At 43.0% G+C, this 23,120-nt stretch overlaps 1 pseudogene; it reads right to left on the bottom strand.

Moving 5' to 3' along the window:
* Positions 1-574: 574 nt before the first annotated feature.
* Positions 575-23,120, bottom strand: part of LOC133092983 (14-3-3 protein gamma-like) — a 43,043-nt pseudogene continuing 20,497 nt past the window's right edge.

Raw genomic sequence — 23,120 nt, 5'->3', positions numbered from 1 at the left:
GAGGGAGAGAACGTGAAGTGGGGTGTCCTAAACCGCCTCCTGCCCCACCACGGAGCAGTCTGTAGAGGTTTCGACAAAGCCGTCGGGGGAATCCTGGAGCCTGTATCTCTCAGGAATGGGTTGATATCCCTGCCACAGTCAGTCACTGTCTGGGAGTTGGGGGCATTTCTGCTCTGACCCTAAGGACCCATCACACACACACACAGGCACACCCGCTGGGTTTCGTAGGCCCTTCCATCAATCCAGGGTCTTGGCTCTGCCAGATTTTCCTCCTCCTGGAGTTGGTGAGGAGACTTCAGCAGTGTGAAAGAGGAGGAGAAGATGAAGGAAAATGGCCCTCCATGTCCAGCCTCAGAAAAGCACATCCACAAAACCAGCAAACCTTTCTTTTGTCAGTGTTGATGGCCTTACCACGTTGGTGCACTGCAGGTATCATGCTAAGAGCGTCTCTATTTTGCCCCCTCCATCTTCCTAAAGAGCCCCTCCTAGGAAGAGTGCGGGTAGGGTGAGCACGGTCGTCTGTCCTGCTGTTCATGGGTTAGTAGGAGAAACGTCTGGGAAGGTGTGACTTTGGTCACCCCCAGAGGCGGGGCAGCGTGCTGTGAGGGCTGTTCAGCAGGAGTGGGCGCCCACCGAGGGGGGCCATGCAGACGGGCAGCATGGCGGTGGGCAAACTGGAGTTGGGGAGCCTGGGGGGGTGATTAGGGAGGAGGGCCCTGCACGGCTCCAGGGAGCAGGTGAGAGGCGCCGGGGCCATGGTGCCGAGCAGGAAGTATGTTGATTTGTGACAGACTTGAAGGGGAGGGGAGAGTCAGCGCCAGATGGAACACCCCCGGGCCGCCGGCACTTCTCTCCTCTGGCTGAGGAGGAGAGCACTCTGGGACCCCACACGCAGCTCCGGCCTCAGCGAGGCCCACTGTGGTCTCTGCTTTCTCTCCAGGACAGCCTGGCCTTGGTCATTCCAGAGCAGCCCAGGGGCTGTGAGACCCCGAGCTGAGTCCTTGCTCCACCTGACTTCCTCCTGTCCTCATGACCCCAGCATCTCTGCCATCCTGTGCTCTCTGAGCCAAGTGAGTAACGCACAGAAACCTCCCCAGGAAGAACAAGACCAGGCTGACCTCTGAAATGGAAACCAAGCCCAAAGGGGTGTGGTTTGCAACCTGGGCGGCCCCTTGTCATAGCTCATGGGTGCCAGGAGAGAGATCTGAGGAAGAGGAAGGAAGGTGAGAAGAGGGGCAGGCGGAGGGAGTGGGTGAGGAGGGATGGGAAGAGATTTCCCGCTGGATTGGGAGCTCCGTGAAGGCAGGAGCCAGGTTCGCCTCATGTCCCAGGGCCGGCAAGCAACTGGCATGTAGTAAGCACTCAATGAACGTTTGTTGATTGATTGATCGATCCATCAATTGATTGATTTTGAACAAGTTCATCTAGAGGGGCTGTGCAAAAGATGGTGAAAATGTTTTTTTTTTTTTAATTAATTAATTAATTTTTGGCTGTGTTGGGTCTTCGTTGCTGCATGCTGGCTTTCTCTCGTTGCAGCAAGCCGGGTCTACTCTTCATTGCAGTGCTCGGGCTTCTCATTGCGGTGGCTTCTCCTGTGGTGGTCTCTTCTCTTTCACCTCTGGGTGAAAATGGCAGGAGTCTTTTTGCAGAATAACTGTCCTTTAGAGAAGTCTAAGCAGGGGCATGGAGGGGATCTAGAGTGGGCACTTCAGGGAGAGACCTTCAACTGATCCTGTGAGTCAGTCAGTCACCAATGTCCCATAGAACATTCAAGGAGGAAAGACGACAGGACATGAAGGATGCTTCTCTGGGATGTGCTGTGTAGTCATTTCCTGCTGTGTCCTTGCCATGCACATATTCTTCAAAGAGGACACCTGCATGGTCCAATATGACAGCCACTAGACTTGAAATCTGGCTGGACCAAATTGAGATGTACGATAAGTATAAAGTACACCTGGATTTCAATGAGTGGTAGTATGAGAAAAAACATTAAATATCTCATGAACACTTTTTCATATTGATATGTTGAAATGAAACTATTTTGGATATAATTGGGTTAAATAAATTATATTGTTAAAATTAATTTCATCTGTTTCTTTTTACTTTTAATGTGGCTATTAGAAAATTTAAAATTATATGTGTGGCTTGCGTTATGTTTCTCCCGGACAGCACCACCCTGCACACTGTTGCACATCTTGCTTTTTTTCCATGTTGTGGAAATTATTCCAGATCAGTACATATGGAGCTGTCTCATTCTTTCCAATGGCCTCACGGTATACAATTGTGTAAAGATATTATGAGGTTTCAACACGATGCGTTCGTAGGAATTACAAAATCCCCAGGAATTCATTGCTGGGAGCTCTGAGTCTTTCATTACACAAGTTAAAGGCACAAAGGGAATTCCAAGTGGGACCTTGCAGGTTGCAGGCAGTGGGAGAACTTAGGGTCAGATGTATGGACCGGTGAGCCATCCACACAGAGAGACCCAGATGCCATTGAGGGGAGGGGATGCGTCATACGCTGGAGAGAACTAAGACTCAGGTGTGGAGGAAAGCTCACAATTGGGAGGCGAAGGAAGAGGAAGAGGAAACAGGAAGCAAGTAGACAAAGGACTAGTCAGAGTGAGAGAAGAACCAGGATGGCCCAGGGCCACAGAGGTCAGAGAGTGAAAAGCATTTCCTAAAGGAGGAGGGAGTCAAGGGTAGGTGTGCATCACAGGGACACAGGGCCTTTAACTTCTGCAAAGAGTCTTCAGGTTTGTGACTTAAAATCATTATGTGGTTAAAAAAAAAAAAAAGCTATTTTCACACTGAACATATATTAGTCATTTAATATATATTATTGAGTCCCTTCTGTGTGCCAGGCCCTGTTCTAAGGTTGGGTTCAGAGGTAAATAAGATTCCTGCTCTCAGGGAGCTTATATTTTAGTGTGGAAAAGAGATAATAAACAAGCAAATAAATTTAAAAGACTACAGGTAGATGTAAGTGCTAAGAATGAAATGTGATATCTAGTGACTGGGGTAGGTGGTGGCATGGTATCATCAAGGAAGGCCTCTCTGTGGAGGTGACACTGAGTGGAGATTGGAACAAGGAGAAGGGGTCAGCCACATGACCACCTGAGCCAGAGGTAAATATGAGTGCAACCCAGTGTTCTAACTGCCATGGGGAGGCTTGTGAGGGGTCTAGTCCAGTTTGGAGGGTGGGCAAGAGATCAAGAGAGAAAGTGGGCACCAAGGTGAGTCTTGATTGATGAGCTCCTACTTGTCCAGGGGACAGCCTGGCTGGCTCAGGACAGAGCTCAGGCAGTTGGAGTGTAGATGTAAGATGAGGCAGAGGGCCAGGCAGGGCTTCTGTCCTGGAGGGATTTGTAAGCCATGATGAGAAATTTGAACTTTAACCTGAGGGCAGTGGGAAGGCATGGAAGGGTTGTAAGCAGGACAGAGACATGGTCAGCTCTGAAAATAAGGGTCCCTCCCACCACGATGTAGAGAAAGGACAGAAGGGACAGAGCTGGAGGCAGGGTGACAGTTCAGGGGATTGGGGGAGTCATCTGAGTGAGAGAGTGAGGGTGTCCTGACCGGGGGTAGGCTCCATGATGGGAGAAGGATGGGGAGGAGAGATTTAGAGAGGGATACAATCGACAAGACTTCAACCTTGCCTGACTGGATTATGAGGGAGAAAAAGATCAAAGAAGACATCCCAATTTTTGGTATAGAACACAGGATGAAGGCTGCTACTCAGTAGATATACAAGACGGGCATAAGAGCAAGTGTGGGATGAACAAACGGCTGTATAGCTATACAATGGAATATCATTCAGCCATAGAAAGAAATGAAGTACTGATATATGCTACAACATGGATGAACCTTGAAAATTTATGCTAAGTGAAAGAAGTCAGATACAGAAGACCACATATTGTGTGGTTCCGTTTATGTGAAATGTCCAGAGAATAGGCAAATCCATAGGGATGAGTGGTTGTTAGGGGTTGGGGGAGAGAGTAATGGGGAGTGACTCCTTAATGGGTACAGGGTTGTTTTGGGGGGCGGTGTGATAAAAATGTTTTGGAATTAGTGGTGATGGTTGCACAGCATGGTAAATATACTAAAACCACTGAATTGTACGCTTTAAAATGGTTAAAATGATGAGTTTTATGTTTATGTGAATTTTATCTCAATAAAAAAAGAAAAGGAGCAGGTTTGGGATGCAATGATTAGTTGGGGAGAGGTGAATTTGGAGTGTCTGAGACACATCGGGGGAAATGCCCAGGAGGGAGTTGTGACATTTGACTCATAAAAGAGGCCGCAGGTGGAGTTATCAATACAAACAGAGCCACAGAGAAGCCACTTCAGCCTCAAGCTGTCCCTCTCCTTCTGGTCCATCTTATTTTGGGGGCCCCTGCTCACCGCCTTAGGTCTGTGACCATGGAGACAAAGGTCAGGCTACCCTTCGTGTTAATCATTAGTCTTCTTTGTGATGCATATTTCTTATTTTCACGTGAGCCCTAGTGCACACACCATATAACAAAAAGAGCTACCAAGGCAGCCCCAGCCCACCACGACTTATACATTTTGTCACAGTGCGACCTCAGAGGCGATTCTATGGCACTACAGATTTCCCAGGGGCAATGCTCAGAGTTACTCACTGGTTGGTTTCTCTGGGGTCAAATTAAACCCCAGGTCCACCTGAAAGTCTTCCCACACTCACTGTAATCGCAAGAGTGTTTTTTTGTTTTTACTTCTTTGATTCTTATGGACTGAGCTTCTTTTCTACATTTCACATCTCCATTTATAATTCTTTCCCCTCAGCAAGAGGTTTATAGTCATTCAGTTACCACGTAATGCAAATATTTGATCTTTTCTTGTGACTCTTCATTTTTTTTGGTTGACTGGGTAAAAATCCTACCACTCATTTCTTCTCCCGACTCTTACATTTTTATCATCTCCAAAGAATTAATGGTTTCCTGTTTTCTCTTTATAATGTATCAGGTGTGTATCTATTGACAAATACCCTGCTAGGCTGTGAACTTCTTGAAGGACAGTGTCGCTCTGTGTCCTGTGTCCTAGGCACCCAGTAAGGGCCTGGCATAAGGGAGGGTCCCAACTTGGGGCTATGGAATCACCCCCAAAATGCAAATGGGCTTTACGTAATGCCCAGGGCCATATGCACAGTTTTTGTCTTCCTTCTTCCTTCAACTTCCTGAGTCCACATAAAGGCCTTTTTTGTAACCATGGCTTGCCCACTTTTGTTTTCCTCCATAATCTTGTCTAACTGGCTCCTAAAGCATCTCATAGTGGTTATTCAGAGCTCAGAATGAGGGATTCCTCTTAATGCTTGAATAGGGGAGAATCAAGAGACAGACATGGAAACCAGCTCGGGACTCAGAACCAAACAGATGTGACTTCAAATTCTCATTCTCCTTTGTGGTAGTGGAGTGGCCTTGGGTTGATTATTAAGATCACTGCTTTTTAAACTATTTGTGCTGAAGTATTAAGTTTAAAGATTTTTAAATTCATCATAGATCAATATTTTTATACAATACAGTACTTTCTGCAAAAGGCAAAATTACAGCGTAATTGGTAAAAAGATCAGTGGTTGCTAAGGGGAAGGGGGAGGAGGAGGAGTTGAGTAGGTGAAGCACTGGGGTTTTTAGGGCAGTGAAACTGTTCTGTATGATATTGTAGTGGTGGATATATGACACGACACATGTGTAAAAGCCTGTAATACTTTACAGCACAAACAGTGAACCTTAATGTGTGCGAATGAAAAAATATTAATTTAGGAGGTCAGGAATCCCAGGACAGAATGCAAAATGTGTTAAAACAATCTAACTGTATTACAAATGTATGAAACAATCTCACTAATAGGGGTGGAGGAAATGGTGCTGACATAAGTAACTGTGCAGATGAGTGGACTATATAAGACTAAAGGCAAAAGAAACTGTATATCAAATTGTTTCTCCTTTGGGTACAGGTTAACAATTCTGATGTACACTGGTATTGAGCAATTAAGCAAACGGTGATGGCAGCAATCAGGTACCTCCCTGTTAGAGTGGGAGGTTACAGGTAAGCAGGGGAGGAAGATAGCGTTATCTATGGAAATGGATTGCTGTTGGAGACATCAGCATGAACTCATGTTTAGCTTAATATAGATACAGGTGATTTTATACAAAATATTTATATATATATATGTGTGTATGTATGTGGGTTAGTATATACATATATTTTCTTGTTCTGTCAGCTTAGAGATGCTGTGGTAGCAATGGGCACAGCTAGCATCAAGGATCTTGGTTCCTAATGCCATTCTCCAATAAAAAGGAGCCTGGGTTCCTTGGAGAAATGACTAATTCTAGGATTCAGGCAAGAAATACAAAATATGAACTGGAGCATCTTGTTTTTTTTTTTTTTTAATTTTTTAATTTTATTTTTTTATACAGCAGGTCCTTATTAGTCATCAATTTTATACACATCAGTGTATACATGTCAATCCCAATCACCCAATTCATTACACCACCACTCCCACCCCCCGGCCGCTTTTCCCCCTTGGTGTCCATACGTTTGTTCTCTACATCTGTGTCTCAATTCCTGCCCTGCAAACCGGTTCATCTGTACCATTTTTCTAGGTTCCACATATATGCGTTAATATACAATATTTGTTTTTCTCTTTCTGACTTACTTCACTCTGTATGACACTCTCTAGATCCATCCACGTCTCCACAAATGACCCAATTTCGTTCTTTTTTATGGCTGAGTAATATTCAATTGTATATATGTACCACATCTTCTTTGTCCATTCGTCTGTCGAAGGGCATTTAGGTTGCTTCCATGACCTGGCTATTGTAAATAGCGCTGCAATGAACATTGGGGTGCATGTGTCTTTTTGAATTATGCTTTTCTCTGGGTATATGCCCAGTAGTGGGATTGCTGGATCATATGGTAATTCCATTTTTAGATTTTTAAGGAACCACCATACTGTTCTCCATAGTGGCTGTATCAGCTTACGTTCCCACCAACAGTGCAAGAGGGTCCTCTTTTCTCCACACCCTTTCCAGCATTTGTTGTTTGTAGATTTTCTGATGAAGCTCATTCTAACTGGTGTGAGGTGATACCTCATTGTAGTTTTGATTTGCATTTCTCTAATAATTAGTGATGTTGAGCAGCTTTTCATGTGCTTCTTGGCCATCTGTATGTCTTCTTTGGAGAAATGTCTATTTAGGTCTTCTGCCCATTTTTGGATTGGGTTGTTTGTTTGTTTGTTTTTAATAATGTGAGTTTTTTTTCTTTTTTTTGTTTTTTTAATTATTATTTATTTATTTATTTATTTTTGGCTGTGTTGGGTCTTCGTTTCTGTGCGAGGGCTTTCTCCAGTTGCGGCAAGTGGGGGCCACTCTTCATCGCGGTGCGCGGGCCTCTCACTATCGTGGCCTCTCTTGTTGTGGAGCACAGGCTCCAGACACGCAGGCTCAGTAGTTGTGGCTCACGGGCCTAGTTGCTCCACGGCATGTGGGATCTTCTCAGACCAGGGCTTGAACCCGTGTCCCCTGCATTGGCAGGCAGATTCTCAACCACTGCGCCACCAGGGAAGCCCGGGGTTGTTTGTTTTTTTAATATTGAGCTGCATGAGCTGTTTAGATATTTTGGAGATTAATCCTTTGTCAGTTGCTTAGTTAGCAAATATTTTCTCCCATTGTGAGGGTTGTCTTTTCGTCTTGTTTATGGTTTCCTTTGCTGTGCAAAAGCTTTGAAGTTTCATTAGGTCCCATTTGTTTTTATTTCCATTACTCTAGGAGGTGGATCAAAAAAGATCTTGCTGTGATTTATATCAAAGGGTGTTCTTCCTATGTTTTCCTCTAAGAGTTTTATAGTGTCCGGTCTTACATTTAGGTCTCGAACCCATTTTGAGTTTATTTTTGTGTATGGTGTTAGGGAGTGTTCTAATTTCATTCTTTTACATGTAGCTGTCCAGTTTTCCCAGCACCACTTATTGAAGAGACTGTCTTTTCTCCATTATATATCCTTGCCTCCTTTGTCATAGATTAGTTGACCATAGGTGCATGGGTTTACCTCTGGGCTTTCTATCTTGTTCCATTGATGTATGTTTCTGTTTTTGTGCCAGTACCATATTGTCTTGATTACTGTAGCTTTGTAGTATAGTCTGAAGTCAGGGAGTCTGATTCCTCCAGCTCTGTGTTTTTCCCTCAAGACTGCTTTGGCTATTCGGGGTCTTTTGTGTCTCCATACAAATTTTAAGATTTTTTGTTCTAGTTCTGTAAAAAATGCCATTGGTAATTTGGTAGGGATTGCACTGAATCTGTAGATTGCTTTGGGTAGTATAGTCATTTTCACAATATTGATTCTTCCTATCCAAGAACATGGTATATCTCTCCATCTGTTGGTATCATCTTTAATTTCTTTCATCAGTGTCTTATAGTTTTCTGCATACAGGTGTTTTGTCTCCCTAGGTAGGTTTATTCCTAGGTATTTTATTCTTTTTGTTGCAATGGTAAATGGGAGTGTTTCCTTAATTTCTCTTTCAGATTTTTCATCATTAGTGTATAGGAATGCAAGAGATTTCTGTGCATTAATTTTGTATCCTGCAACTTTACCAAATTCATTCATTAGCTCTAGTAGTTTTCTGGTGACATCTTTAGGATTCTCTATGTATAGTATCATGTCATCTGCAAACAGTGACAGTTTTACTTCTTCTTTTCCAATTTGTATTCCTTTTATTTCTTTTTCTTCTCTGATTGCCGTGGCTAGGACTTCCAAAACTATGTTGAATAATAGTGGTGAGAGTGGACATCCTTGTCTTGTTCCTGGTCTTAGAGGAAATGCTTTCAGTTTTTCACCATTGAGAATGATGTTTGCTGTGGGTTTGTCGTATATGGCCTTTATTATGTTGAGGTAGGTTCCCTCTATGCCCACTTTCTGGAGAGTTTTTATCATAAACAGGTGTTGAATTTTGTCAAAAGCTTTTTATGCATCTATTGAGATGATCATATGATTTTTATTCTTCAATTTGTTAATATGGTGTATCACATTGATTGATTTGCATATATTGAAGAATCCTTGCATCCCTGGGATAAATCCCACTTGATCATGGTGTATGGTCCTTTTAATGTGTTGTTGGATTCTGTTTGCTAGTGTTTTGTTGAGGATTTTTGCATCTATATTCATCAGTGATATTGGTCTGTAGTTTTCTTTTTTTGTAGTATCTTTGTCTGGTTTTGGTATCAGGGTGATGGTGGCCTCATAGAATGAGTTTGAGAGTGTTCCTTCCTCTGCAATTTTTTGGAAGAGTTTGAGAAGGATGGGTGTTAGCTCTTCTCTAAATGTTTGATAGAATTCACTTGTGAAGCCATCTGGTGCTGGACTTTTGTTTGTTGGAAGCTTTTTAATCACAGTTTCAATTTCATTACTTGTGATTGGTCTGTTCATATTTTCTATTTCTTCCTGGTTCAGTCTTGGAAGGTTATACCTTTCTAAGAATTTGTCCATTTCTTGCAGGTTCTCCATTTTATTGGCATAGAGTTGCTTGTAGTAGTCTCTTAGGATGCTTTGTATTTCTGCAGTGTCTGTTGTAACTTTTCCTTTTTCATTTCTAATTTTATTGATTTGAGTCCTCTCCCTCTTTCTCTTGATGAGTCTCGCTAGTGGTTTATCAATTTTGTTTATCTTCTCAAAGAACCTGCTTTTAGTTTTATTGATCTTTGCTATTGTTTTCTTTGTTTCTATTGCATTTATTTCTGCTCTGATATTTATGATTTCTTTCCTTCTGCTAACTTCGGGTTTTGTTTGTTCTTCTTTCTCTAGTTTCTTTAGGTGTAAGGTTAGATTGTTTATTTGAGATTGTTCTTGTTTCTTGAGGTAGGCTTGTATAGCTATAAACTTCCCTCTTAGAACTGCTTTTGCTGCATCCCATAGGTTTTGGATCGTCATGTTTTCATTGTCATTTGTCTCTAGGTATTTTTTGATTTCTTCTTTGCTTTCTTCAGTGATCTCTTGGTTATTTAGTAACGTATTGTTTAGCCTCCATGCATTTGTGTTTTTTACGTTTTTTCCCCTGTAATTCATTTCTAATCTCATAGCGTTGTGGTCAGAAAAGAGGCTTGATGTGATTTCAATTTTCTTAAATTTACTGAGGTTTGATTTGTGACCCAAGATGTGATCTATCCTGGAGAATGTTCTGTGCGCACTTCCGAAGAAAGTGTAATCTGCTGTTTTTGGATGGAATCTCCTATAAATATCAATTAAATCTATCTGGTCTATTGTGTCTTTCAAAGCTTCTGTTTCCTTATTTATTTTCATTTTGGATAATCTGTCCATTGGTGTAAGTGAGGTGTTAAAGTCCCCCACTGTGATTGTGTTACTGTTGATTTCCTCTTTTATAGCTGTTAGCACTTGTCTTATGTATTGAGGTGCTCCTATTTTGGGTGCATATATATTTATAATTGTTATATCTTCTTCTTGGATTGATCCCTTGGTCATTATGTAGTGTCCTTCCTTGTCTCTTGTAACATTCTTTAATTTAAAGTCTATTTTATCTGATATGAGTATTGCTGCTCTAGCTTTCTTTTGATTTCCATTTGCATGGAATATCTTTTCCCATCCCCTCACTTTCAGTCTGTATGTGTCCCTAGGTCTGAAGTGGGTCGCTTGTAGACAGCATATATATGGGTCTTGTTTTTGTATCCATTCAGCAAGCCTGTGTCTTTTGGTTGGAGCATTTAATCCATTCACGTTTAAGGTAATTATCGATATGTATGTCCCTATGACCACTTTCTTAATTGTTTTGGGTTCATTTTTGTAGGTCCTTTTCTTCTCTTGTGTTTCCCACTTAGAGAAGTTCCTTTAGCATTTGTTGTAGAGCTGGTTTGGTGGTGCTGAATTCTCTTAGCTTTTGCTTGTCTGTAAACCTTTTGATTTCTCCATCGAATCTGTATGAGATTCTTGCCGGGTAGAGTAATCTTGGTTGTAGGTTCTTCCCTTTCATCACTTTAAGTATATCATGCCACTCCCTTCTGGCTTGTAGAGTTTCTGCTGAGAAATCAGCTGTTAACCTTATGGGAGTTCCCTTGTATGTTGTCATTTTTCCCTTGCTGCTTTCAATAATTTTTCTTTGTCTTTGATTTTTTCCAATATGAGTACTATGTGTTTCAGTGTGTTTCTCCTTGGGTTTATCCTGTATGGGACTCTCTGTGCTTCCTGGATTTGGGTGGCTATTACCTTTCCCATGTTGGGGAAGTTTTCGACTATAATCCCTTCAAATATTATCTCAGGTCCTTTCTCTCTCTCTTCTCCTTCTGGGACCCCTATAATGCGAATGTTGTTGCGTTTAATGTTGTCCCAGAAGTCTCTTAGGCTGTCTTCATTTCTTTTCTCTTTATTCTGTTGTGCAGCAGTGAATTCCACCATTCTGTCTTCCAGGTCACTTATCCGTTCTTCTGCTTCAGTTATTCTGCTATTGATTCCGTCTAGTGTAGTTTTCATTTCAGTTATTGTATTGTTCATCTCTGTTTGTTTGTTCTTTAATTCTTCTAAGTCTTTGTTAAACATTTCTTGCATCTTCTCGATCTTTGCCTCCATTGTTTTTCCGAGGTCCTGGATCATCTTCACTATCATTATTCTGAATTCTTTTTCTGGAAGGTTGCCTATCTCCACTTCATTTAGTTGTTTTTCTGGGGTTTTATCTTGTTCCTTCATCTGGTACATAGCCCTCTGCCTTTTCATCTTGTCTATCTTCCTGTGAATGTGGTTTTTGTTCCACAGGCTGCAGGATTGTAGTTCTTCTTGCTTCTGCTGTCTGCCCTCTGGTAGATGAGTCTATCTAAGAGGCTTGTGCAAGTTTCCTGATGGGAGGTGGAGCATCTTGTAGAAATGCAGAAAGTTAAGGAAGTGCTCATCAATAGATGAATAGATAAAGAAGATGTGGTATACGCGCACACACACACACACACTGGAATGTTACTCTGCCATAAAAAAAGAATGAAATCTTGTCATTTGCGACATGGATGGACCTAGAAGGTATTATACTAAGGGAAATAAATCAGAAAGAGAAAGACAAATACTGTATGATTCCACTTATATGTGGAATCTAAAAAACAAAACAAATGAACAAGCATAACCAAACAGAAACTTGAGTCATAGATACAAAAAACAATCAGGTGGCTGCCAGAGGAGAGGGTGGTGGAGTGATGAGAGAAATAGGTGAGGGAGATTAAGATGTACAAATTTCTAGTTACAAAACAAATGAATCACAGGGATGAAATGTACAGTGTAGGGAATATAATCAATAATAATATAACATCTTTGTATGGTGACAGATGGTAACTAGACTTATTGTGATGATCATTTTGAAATGTATAGAAATATCGAATCACAATGTTGTGAACCAGGAACTAACATAGTGTTGTAGGTTAACTATACTTCAAAAACGAACAAACAAACTCATAGAAAAAGAGATCAGATTTATGGTTACCAGAGGTGGGGTGGGGGTGAAGGAGGGGGGAATTGAATGAAGATAGCCAAAAGGTAAAAACTTCCAGTTATAAGATAAATAACTACTAGGGATGTAATGTTAAACATGATAAATATAATTAATGCCACTGTATGTTATATATGAAAGTTGTTAAGAGAATAAATCCTAAGAGCTCTCATCACAAGGAAAAAATATTTTTTTCTTTTTCTTTTGTATCTATATGAAATGATGAATATTCACTGAACTTATTGTGGCAATCATTTTCTGATGTAAGTCAAATCATCATGCTGTCATGCTGTACACTTTAAACTTATATGATGCTGTATGTCAATTATGACTCACTAAAGCTGGAAGGAAAAGAATCAGAAAAAAAGAGAATTACTAGATAAATGAAACATAAAAACCAAAGACATAAAATATTAATCCCAAAATTTTACATGATAATATGCTTATTTTATTTTTTATTTATCAAATTGTTGGGTATCATTGAACCTATTTTATGATTATAAATACACAGTGATTGCTTAGAGTATTTTTTCTGATTAAAAATAAATTGTAGCACAATCAGATACCCTTCATCTGACTTTTAATTTATTCTAATTCAATTACATAGAGCAGAGGCTGGCAAACTTTTTCTGCAAAGGGCCATACAATCTTTGTCCATAGCTACTCAACTCTGCCATGGTAGCATGAAAGCAGCTGTAGACAGTATGGAAACGAATGGACGTGGCTGTGTTCCAATAAAACTTTATTTACAAAAATAGGCAGCAGCTGGATTTGGTCTGTAGTTTGCCAACCCTTCACATTTTAGCCAAACATTTGTGAAATTTATCAGTTTCCCCAAGAGTATCTTGGTTTTCAAATCACTATCTTGTGAAGCAAACTACTCATTTTTTTTCTTTGTGGAATTGTTTTTTCAAAAATTTCTTGCTTTCAATGAATATTTCTTGATGGGCCTCATGAATACAGAAGTCTTTCCAATGACATTATAAAGTGAAATAAACATCCCTAGAGACATGTTTATTAAATACATAGAGATATTATTTCATTTAGTACCAGAGTTTCAATATTGTCAAAAATCTTCATTTAATTTCCATGAATTTTTTCTCTGATATTGTTCCCTTACATTGATCTATTTACCAGTTCTTAGACCAAGGCTATACTTTAAGTTACTATAGTTTTACATTTTGATGTCTGGCTAGTTACTCAAAATTTATTTTTCCATGTGAATTTGAGAATCAAATTTTCAAGTTTTGGGACTTCCCTGGTGGCACAGTGGTTAAGAATCCGCCTGGGGCTTCCCTGGTGGCGCAGTGGTTGAGAATCTGCCTGCCAATGCAGGGGACACGGGTTCGAGCCCTGGTCTGGGAAGATCCCACATGCCGCGGAGCAACTAGGCCCGTGAGCCACAATTACTGAGCCTGCGCATCTGGAGCCTGTGCTCCTCAACAAGAGAGGCCGCGATCGTGAGAGGCCCGCACACCGCGATGAAGAGTAGCCCCCGCTTGCCGCAACTAGAGAAAGCCCTTGCACAGAAACGAAGACCCAACACAGCCATAAATAAATAAATAAAATTAAAAAAAAAAAAAAAAGAATCCGCCTGCCAATGCAGGGGACACAGGTTCGAGCCCTGGTCCGGGAGGATCCCACATGCCGTGGAGCAACTAAGCCCGTGCGCCACAACTACTGAGCCCGCATGCCACAACTACTGAAGCCCACGTGCCTAGAGCCCATGCTCCGCAACAAAGAGAGGCCACCGCAATGAGAATCCTGCGCACCGCAACGAAGAGTAGCCCCCGCTCGCTGCAACTAGGGAAAGCCCGCGCGCAGCAATGAAGACCCAATGCAGCCAAAATAAATAAATAAAATAAATTAAAAAAAATTTTTTTTTCAAGTTTCAAAAAATAACATTAGCATTTTAATTCTAACTGCAGAGATTAATATGGGGAGAATTACATGTTTATACTATTAACGCTTTTCATCTGGGAACACGACATGTCTTCCTATTTATTCAGGACTTTCTTTTTTAAATCCTTCGTTAACAGTTTAAAAGCTTTCCCCATATGACTTTTTCACAATTCCTTTAAAGTTTATTCCTAGCTGTTTTATGCCAAATGTTTATTATATAAGAGAGAAGCAACTTCTCTGTCACAGTGCTGTAGAAGTTCCCAAACACCTCCTCTCAGTTTCTGTAGTTATCTCACGGTGACCAGCATAGGTCTGAGGGCTACATTTGGGAATGCACCCATTTGGACCTCTCTGAGCCTCAGTCTCCTCTGGGCTGACATAGGATGGTAACCCCCTTCTTGGGGACTGTTATGAGGGAAGGTAAAGTGTTCCCAGAGGGTACAGAGCAGACCCCTAACTGAGGGAGGCTTTCTCATGCGCTCCTCAGGGCCCTCGAGGAGGCATGCCTTCTCTGCCTACATCCCCCAAACCCTGTAGTTGCTCCCCATGCTTCCCACCCTCCAATCGCCCCTTCCCAGATCCAAGTCAGGAGGGGGTGGGGAGAGGGGAATCTCCCTCCTGGATGTGATGTGACTCCAAGGTAAAAGAACTTGGGCACAGAAGCTCCATGACAACCAGCCTATTTCCAATACTCATTCCCACCTGCTCTTATTCGGTGTCTTCCTCTGTGTCCTTTCTCTCTCGTTTCCACCCCCTTCCGCCTCTTCTGCCCCATTTCACAGACTATGCCATCTCCATGGCCTTCCTCCTCTGGTACATCCTCGGAACCATCTTTCCCCCTTCCCTCCTTTCTACTCTCAAGCCTTCTTTAATTGCTGGTTGTCACTCTGGGAACCCAGGACGAGTCAACACTTTTTATGCGCGCCTTCTCCCATCTTTGGTTCCTCCCAGTGGGAGATTGTTGAGCGCTCCTGCCAGCCTCAGCCACTCCCCAGCCTCAGCCCCACCCTGGCCACCTCTCACATCCCCTCCACTTCTCTTGCTTGGTGGCTGCCTGGCCCTGTGTGCCTCTGCAGGCTGGTGCTCACGTGTGTCCCTTGCCTCTGGCACAATAAGTCATTGGGCCCCCGAGACTTCCCATCATTTGCAACCTGCCTTGACCCACCTCCACTGAACTCCTCAGTCTGTTCTGCATCTTCCCAGCTTCTGCCCTTGAGTCTTGTTTTCCTGCCGGCCTCAACCCGCCCCTCAGACCTCACTCTTGGCCCTGCTTCACTGTCTGTGAGCATCTGTGTCACATTGTCCCACTGGCTGTGCTGTGGTCCATAGCACTATCCAGCGTGGTCTGAGACCTTACACTCCCCTAGGATGTGACAGGTGTGTGTCCCTGGTGAAGGGATTTGCAGACTGTCCTGGTTGTCAGGGCTGCACAAGCCTCACCTTTTTCTGTCTCTGCCAGAGAGCCCTCTCCTTTCTTTGCCTGGCTAATCCCTACAGTCTTGAAAGATTCAGCTAAGGTGTCACCTCCTACGGGAAGCCTTCCCAGATATGTGCTTACCTGTCAGGCTGGCTCAGCTGGGAATGCCAGGAGGACAGAGACTGTGTCTTTCCAGGCCTAGGCAGAGCTGAAACTTAGAAAATATTTGTCCACTGAAAAGAAAATCACTTGCTTGGCCTCACATCTCCCTGGGCCCACCACACATAATATCTTTTGAAGAACAGCTTCTTTGATTACATTTATGTACTGTGGGGCAGGGTTTTGTGACAGCCATGAAAATGCACTGCTCAGGTCTCCTGCTGCAAGGAGCATAACTGACTGACAACCCAGTTGCTGCTCCTCTGTGTCTACTGCCACCTTTGCCCAGAGGCCATTCCTTCCCCCTACCCCCCACCCTAGGCTGCTCCCAACCAATGCCTGAGCACAGTGAGAGTATAATGCAGGCCCATTCCAGCAAACCGTGGAGCTTCTCCAATGCATGACTCTGGCTGGAGGACACCCTATTGGCCTGATGAGAACCATCTTAGAACTGGGCTGTGACCTAGGACTCTTCCTACCCAGTCCTTTTTCCTTTCCTCTTTCCCTGAATCGTGGTCCAAAGGCTGCTCTCACCCTCTCTGGTTCCCTCCCTGTGGTAGCCAGTCTCCAAGATGGTGCTCAATGATCCCCACCTCCCAGTATTCGTGTTCCTATGCAGTCCCCTCCCACATTGTACCAGGTTCGGACTGTGTGACCAGTAGAATATAGCACAAGTGATAGTATGTCATTTCTGAGATAAGGCTATAAAAGGCACTGTGGTTTCTGTCTTGGTTGCTCTCTCCCTCTCTCTCTCTCAGATAACTTGCTCTGGGAGAAGCCAGCTGCCATGTTGTTGAGCAGCTCTAGCCCACACAGTAAGGAGCTGAGACCTCCAGCCAACAGTCATCTGAGCGAGCTTGGAAGCCTTTAGCTGACCGTTGCCCTGGCTGACAGCTCAACTGCAACCTTCCAAGAGGCCCTGAGCCAGAAGCACCTAGCTAAGTCTCTCCAGATTCCTGACACTCAGAAACTGTGAAATAATACATGTTTGTTGTTTTAAGTCACTAAGTTTTGGAGTAATCTGATCTGCAGTAATAGATAACAAATATACTCTCCTTCTTTCAGAGGCTTTTCCTCCAGTTAATCTTTTGCATGTCTAATCCTGTCATGGCAACAGCTTTTCAGAGGACTGAAACAACATAGGTGTCAACAGATGACAATAAAAACAGGTAACAGTGGTGGACACTTCTAATCATGTATCATTTTAGTTAATCCTCACAACAGTCCTATGATAAACTATTATTGTCTCCATTTTATAGATGAGGAAACCAAGGCACAGCAATGTTAACTCTTTTGAATGTGGAGAGAGAACTTAGAATAGCAGAAAGAGCTGTGTTTACCACAGGGGCTGCTAGTTATGGCTCAGCTGTGTGACTCTGGACAAACCGGTTCACTCCTCTGGGCCTCAGTTTCTTCATGTCTACCATGAGGGTACTGAAATAATTGGTCTTTGAAGTCCTTTTTAAGGATAACAATAAGGTGTCTCTAGGATTCTGAGAGACTAACAAAACTAACATGTAATAGGTAAGATCATACACACAGACACATACACATGTGTACATATACAAACATATAAGACCCAAATGTCAACTGCAGTCATCCTTTCCTTGAAGTCTAGAGATGGTGGGTTCAAGTCCCATCCCACCTCCCTTATCAAGTTCAATTCTCCTCCCAGACACTGAGAACCCTTTGGTGGTGGGGGATTGGAGGGGATGCTCTTGTGTCAGCCCCCCACACCCTGACCCCTGCTCCAGTTTCCTGCCTGGTGACTTTTTGGGCTCTACCCTGCACAAGGGCAGTTCTGCTTTTCTCTCTGTCCCTGTGCCAACCCAAATGTGAGACAAAGCCTTCCTCTCCTGGATCCTGGCCCTGTGCCCCAGCCCCATGAGGCACCCCCCTGTAGCAGAACACTGACTGTGGTCTCCAGGTCACTGGCCGCATGGCACAGCAAACAGGCTGCCTGTCACAGAGGGGCAGGCAGTCTTCCTGTCACCTGCCTTAGGCCTGCCCCCAGCCCCCCCGACTCCCAGCCACCCAGGCCTCCTCTTCTTGCTGCACAGAGCTGTCAGATAAAATACAGGACGCTCAGTTAAATTTGAATTTCACATGAACAACAAATGATCTTTAGTATAAGTATGTCCCAAATACTGCATGGAATATATAAAATAATTATCTGTTGTTCATACGAAATTCAAATTTTACTGGATATTCTATGTTTTTATTTGTTAAATCTGGCTTCCTCTCCTTTTCCAAGGTTTCTCCTCGCCTCTCCCTCTAAGATCACCCCTGACACTCCAGATTCTATTCACTGTGTAAGTCAGAGCAATTCTGATCTCCCCAGACCTCATCCCCAAACTCAGCCCAGGTCCGTGCCTGTGTTTCTAAATCCCTCACGGACATCTGCTCCCTTATTGGCTCAGTGCACCTGCAGTTTATGGTTTTTTTCTTGAATTCCTTCCTGGTTCTCCTAAACAGCACTTTCATCCCCTGTTGCTGGTATAGAAGTCGTCTTAAACACGAAAAGGCTTCCCAAGCTATCATCAGGGTATAGAAGGGTTGTCAGAGCCTTGATAATGCAAATAACACGGATAAAGAAGAATTTGCCAGCAGAAACTGGTCAAAAAGGAAAACAAGAAAGGGGGCCCAAGAAGCTGAACCAGGTGGGGCAGCCTGATGGGAGGGGAGAGGCCCTGGGACAGGAACACGGCTCTCCACTTCCCAGAAACCATAACCCACAGTAGCCCAGCATTAGCCGTCTGATAGTATCAGGGAGTGTGGGGGAAAACAGTTTCACCGTCAAATAAATTTGGAAAATTTCTTGTAAACTTGTTCATTTCACAGCCTTGAATAGGCCAACACACACTGTGAATTTCCAGGAGGGGGTTGAAGTATGCAGCCTTCTCCAAATGCAACTGGCTTTACAAGTCCTTTTTTTGGGAAAGTTATTCATGTGAGAATGTTCTGCTTTGGGAAATGCAGCCTTATACTCCCCTCTCCCCTAATTCTGATTCTAGGCTCACCAAGCTACTTAATTTGAGTGTTCAGATACCCACAAGTTGTGAAGGAAATGCCCTGTCATCAGACGCAAGTGTTCTAATCCTTGCAAAGGGACAGACCCCACTGAAGATGAACAGACTAGAACAGGGGAGAATAAATCAACAGGCATCAAGCATTCAGCCACTTTGGGAGTTTTATCTTATATTTTCAGTTAACTAACTGGCATTTTGGTTTATATACCAGGTGTCCTCCAGTGGGTGTGGTTAGCAGGAATCATTTCCCCAGAGGCTGGGGCACTGACAAGACCTCACTCTTGGCCGCTGGGCTGAGAGGATGGGCCCGGCCAACGTGATCAGTAGGCTCCTTGTCACCTCCCATGGAGCACCTTCCAACTCTAGAATTATGGGCTTTAGGAAATGTGAATCTTTCATAAATGTTAAATTTGCTGAGGATCAAAGGGGTCATCATGGGTCAACCATCTTAGCAATAGGCAAAATAGGCAGCTAGTGGCCTGAGGTGTATGAGGGAGGAGAGAATTGAGAAAAAGGGGAAGGATGACAAAGAAGAGGAGAGATGAATCAGGGAGGTGCATAATTAGACACGGACAGGAGATTTGGTAGGTGCCCAATACAGCAGGGCAGTGGGGAGCAGAGAGGTGTGGGAAACAGGAGGGCAGAGGAACCAGGCTGCTGTGGGCTGGGGCTTCAGAGCAGTTTCAGGTTGAATGCAGGAGAACAAGCCAGGAGGAGATGCATGTCCTAGCCTGGGAAGGCCGAGAGATGGCTGTGGGTCTGCACAGCCACCTGGAGTTCTGCAGTAGACAGAGTGGACAGAGTGTGGAGACCATCCCTGGGGAAGGCACCTGCTCTGAACTCTCACATGGGGAGAAGGGGCAGCTGAGGGCCTGACTGGGGTGCTGAGTGATGGCAAAAAACTCTGAGGACTGAGAAGTCAAAGCCTCCCATGCCCCATCTTCCCTTTCATCAGCCACTGCCCTGGTCCTACTCCTCTGATCCAACCTGGTTGTAAGAGGAGAGAGAGCTTCTTGTGGGCCTGTGGAGACCAGCAGGGTCCCTCCCTAGGGGAGCCCCACCTTTGCCCCCACCTCTGCCAGGATATCATGCTGCTGATTCCATTTCCTCTGCCTGGCCCTGGGGTCTGAGCCCACAGTCACCTCCTCTCTGCTTGTGATAGCCCCACCCTGCACCCCATTCCCCACCCAGTTCTCACAGCAGCCCAGATTGAAACTGAATTTGAAACATTCCCTTACTTCCTTGTTCCTCTTGGCACTGGGATCACTGCTGTCTCAGCCCCAAACATCCATGGTGCCAGCACCCTCTGGAATCAGGGACCCACCCAACCCGACTCAGAGTCCCACAGTGTTTGACCTGAAAATGGCTATAGCAAGTGACTAGTCCAACCTCATTTCACAAACAGGAACCTGAGACGCAAAGTGGTAGCAGCCGCCCAAAGTCACACAATGGTGAGACTGTCCAGGTTTCGGTATCTCCATGACCTCCCTGAACCAAAGCAGCGCCCACACAGAGAGCTCCTGTGATCAAAATCCAGAGCTCATTTTTTCCAGCCTCCTGCCTCCAAGGGGTTGATGACAGCAGGGGTCGCTGCTGTCTCATAACCTCTGGAACATGCAAGGACCACTCTGGCTGCCCAGTGGCAAATCCAGTCCTCTTCCTTCCTCAGGCCCTAGCACATATTTCTACTCACTGACTTAACATAGGCCATCAAGTAAATGGTGTCAATCTAAATAAAAAGGTAAAATGAGGTAAGATAAAAATTGTCAAAAAAGATGAGTTTATTCAGGAATAGCAGAGGAATTCCAATTCAGGACACACATGGGCAGGAACGTACAGAAGGGAGAATTCAGTTTGAGTATGTTAAAATAAAAAACAAATGGAGACCAGCTCTGAAAATTCCTGAGTAGACAAAACCAGTTCAGTCATACAAACAAAGCTCAAGTCAGCTTCTTTTGCGAGACCAACCTGACTTGGGTCATTTCTTCTTCATACCTCTGGAAACCATAAGCAAAATTTCCCAAGGTTGATATGAAGCAACCCCTGACCAACTCTCCATCATTTAAGAAAACTCCAATATTATCAGTTTTCTGTAAATCAGGCACTTACAAAAAAGTCAGTCTCTCAGTCCTTAAATTTTGTTTTCCTGAGGGCACAGGCAAGAAATTTTCCATTTTATTTCCTCAGGTTCCATTTTAGATGGAAATTCTTTCACATTTCCCCTTTTTGATCAAGATTTTTCACTGAAAGCATTACTCATCAATTATGCCATTCAGGTGTTTTTGTTAATTTTTGTCTAAGGTATAGTTCTTTAAAAGGTTTAAATGGTTTCTGTTTAAATGGTTTGTAAGCATTAAATTAAAGGCCACCCTGGTGGATTCAATGTCTATAGGAAGTCCAGAATTTTGTTTAAAGACAATTTGGAGTCTGCTGTAGTAATCATGAACATATTTGGCAGGCTTTTGGGTGCACGCCTGAAATTTGTTCTAGTTTAGTAGTTTAGAGAAAGCCCTTGGAATGGCGAGATGCAACCTTTGAGTATGGTACGAGCTTGGTCATATAACATACGAGCTTGGTCATATAAAAAAGCTGGTGGTTGACTTAATTGGAATTCTAAAGATTGTTTGGGGCTTTCCCAATTAGCAGTTTTCATCCAATGCTGGGCTTGACCTTCTCCAGCAAGCATGTGGACTGACTGATAAAGATCAGAGAAGCCAGGTTGATAAATTTGAATTGCAATACTGAATTCTTCAGCGAATCTGAGGATCTTCAGTTACCTTGGGAAAAATCTTCTATTATAGCTCTAAATTCAGCTTTGGTCCATGGTACTTAAGAAATCCTCAGGAGGCCTAATTTTATTTATTTATTTTCAATTGAAGTATAGTTGATTTACAATATTGTACTAGTTTCAGGTGTACAGAAAAGTAATTCAGTACTATATTTTTTTTCCAGATTATTTTCCATTATAGGTTTTTATGAGATATTGAATATTGTCACCTGTGTTATACAGTAAATCTTTGTTGCTTATCTATTTTATGTATAGTAGTATGTATCTGTTAATCCCATAAGGCCTAATTTTATTTTATTTTTTAAAATAAATTTATTTATTTAATTATTTTTGGTTGCGTTGGTTATTGTTGCTGCCTGTGGGCTTTCTCTAGTTGCGGTGAGCAGGGGCTACTCTTCGTTGCGGTGCACGGGCTTCTCATTGTGGTGGCTTCTCTTGTTGCAAAGCACGGGCTCTAGGCACGCAGGCTTCAGTAGTTGTGGTGCATGGGCTTAGCTGTGGCATGTGGGATCTTCCCGAACCAGGGATTGAACCCGTGTCCCCTGCCTTGGCAGGTGGATTCTTAACCACTGTGCCACCAGGGAAGTCCCAGGAGGCTTAATTTTAAAAGGGAATGTTTTAACAGGCTCAGTTGGTTAGTTTCAGCACTAGAGAAGAAAGGGAGTTCAGATAAAAGAAGGAGATTAGAAGAGGGCAAAGGTGATATAGAGGAGGCAGAGTAATGGGATTAGGGAAACATTGGCTGGTGCTGCTGAGGAAGAGGCCTCAGATGCTTTTTAAAAATCTGGGTTAAGTGAAATAAGTCAAAGAAAGACAAATTCTGTATATCACTCTTATATGTGGAATGCAAAAAATACAACAAATTAGTGAATATAACAAAAAGGAAACAGACTCACAGATATAGAGAACAAACTAGTGGCTACCATCGGGGAGAAGGGTGGAGGGAGGGGCAAGATAGGGGTAGGGGATTAAGAGATACAAACTATTAGGTATAAAATAAATAAGCTACGAAGATATATTGTACAACACAGGGAATATAGCCAATGTTTTATAATAACCGTAAATGGAGTATAACCTTTAAAAATTGTGAATCACTATGTTATACACCTATAACATATAATATTGTACATCATCTATATCTCAATAAAAAAAACTAGAAAAAAATTTAAAATCTCCTTGTTTATTTGCTTCTGTTAACTTAGAAATAGTATTTTGTAAAGAAGCAATTTTAGGATTCTGAATACTTTAGAAGCCTTTAGTTACCAAGTAAAATAGCTATTCCATTCATATGTTTAGTTCTATTGACACAGTCTTCTAATTTAGTCCATAGAAAAACAAGTTGGGG

This window comes from Eubalaena glacialis, chromosome 6 (genome assembly GCF_028564815.1).
Source record: "Eubalaena glacialis isolate mEubGla1 chromosome 6, mEubGla1.1.hap2.+ XY, whole genome shotgun sequence".
NCBI lineage: Eukaryota > Metazoa > Chordata > Mammalia > Artiodactyla > Balaenidae > Eubalaena > Eubalaena glacialis.
This window is presented reverse-complemented; position numbering and strand designations above follow the sequence as displayed.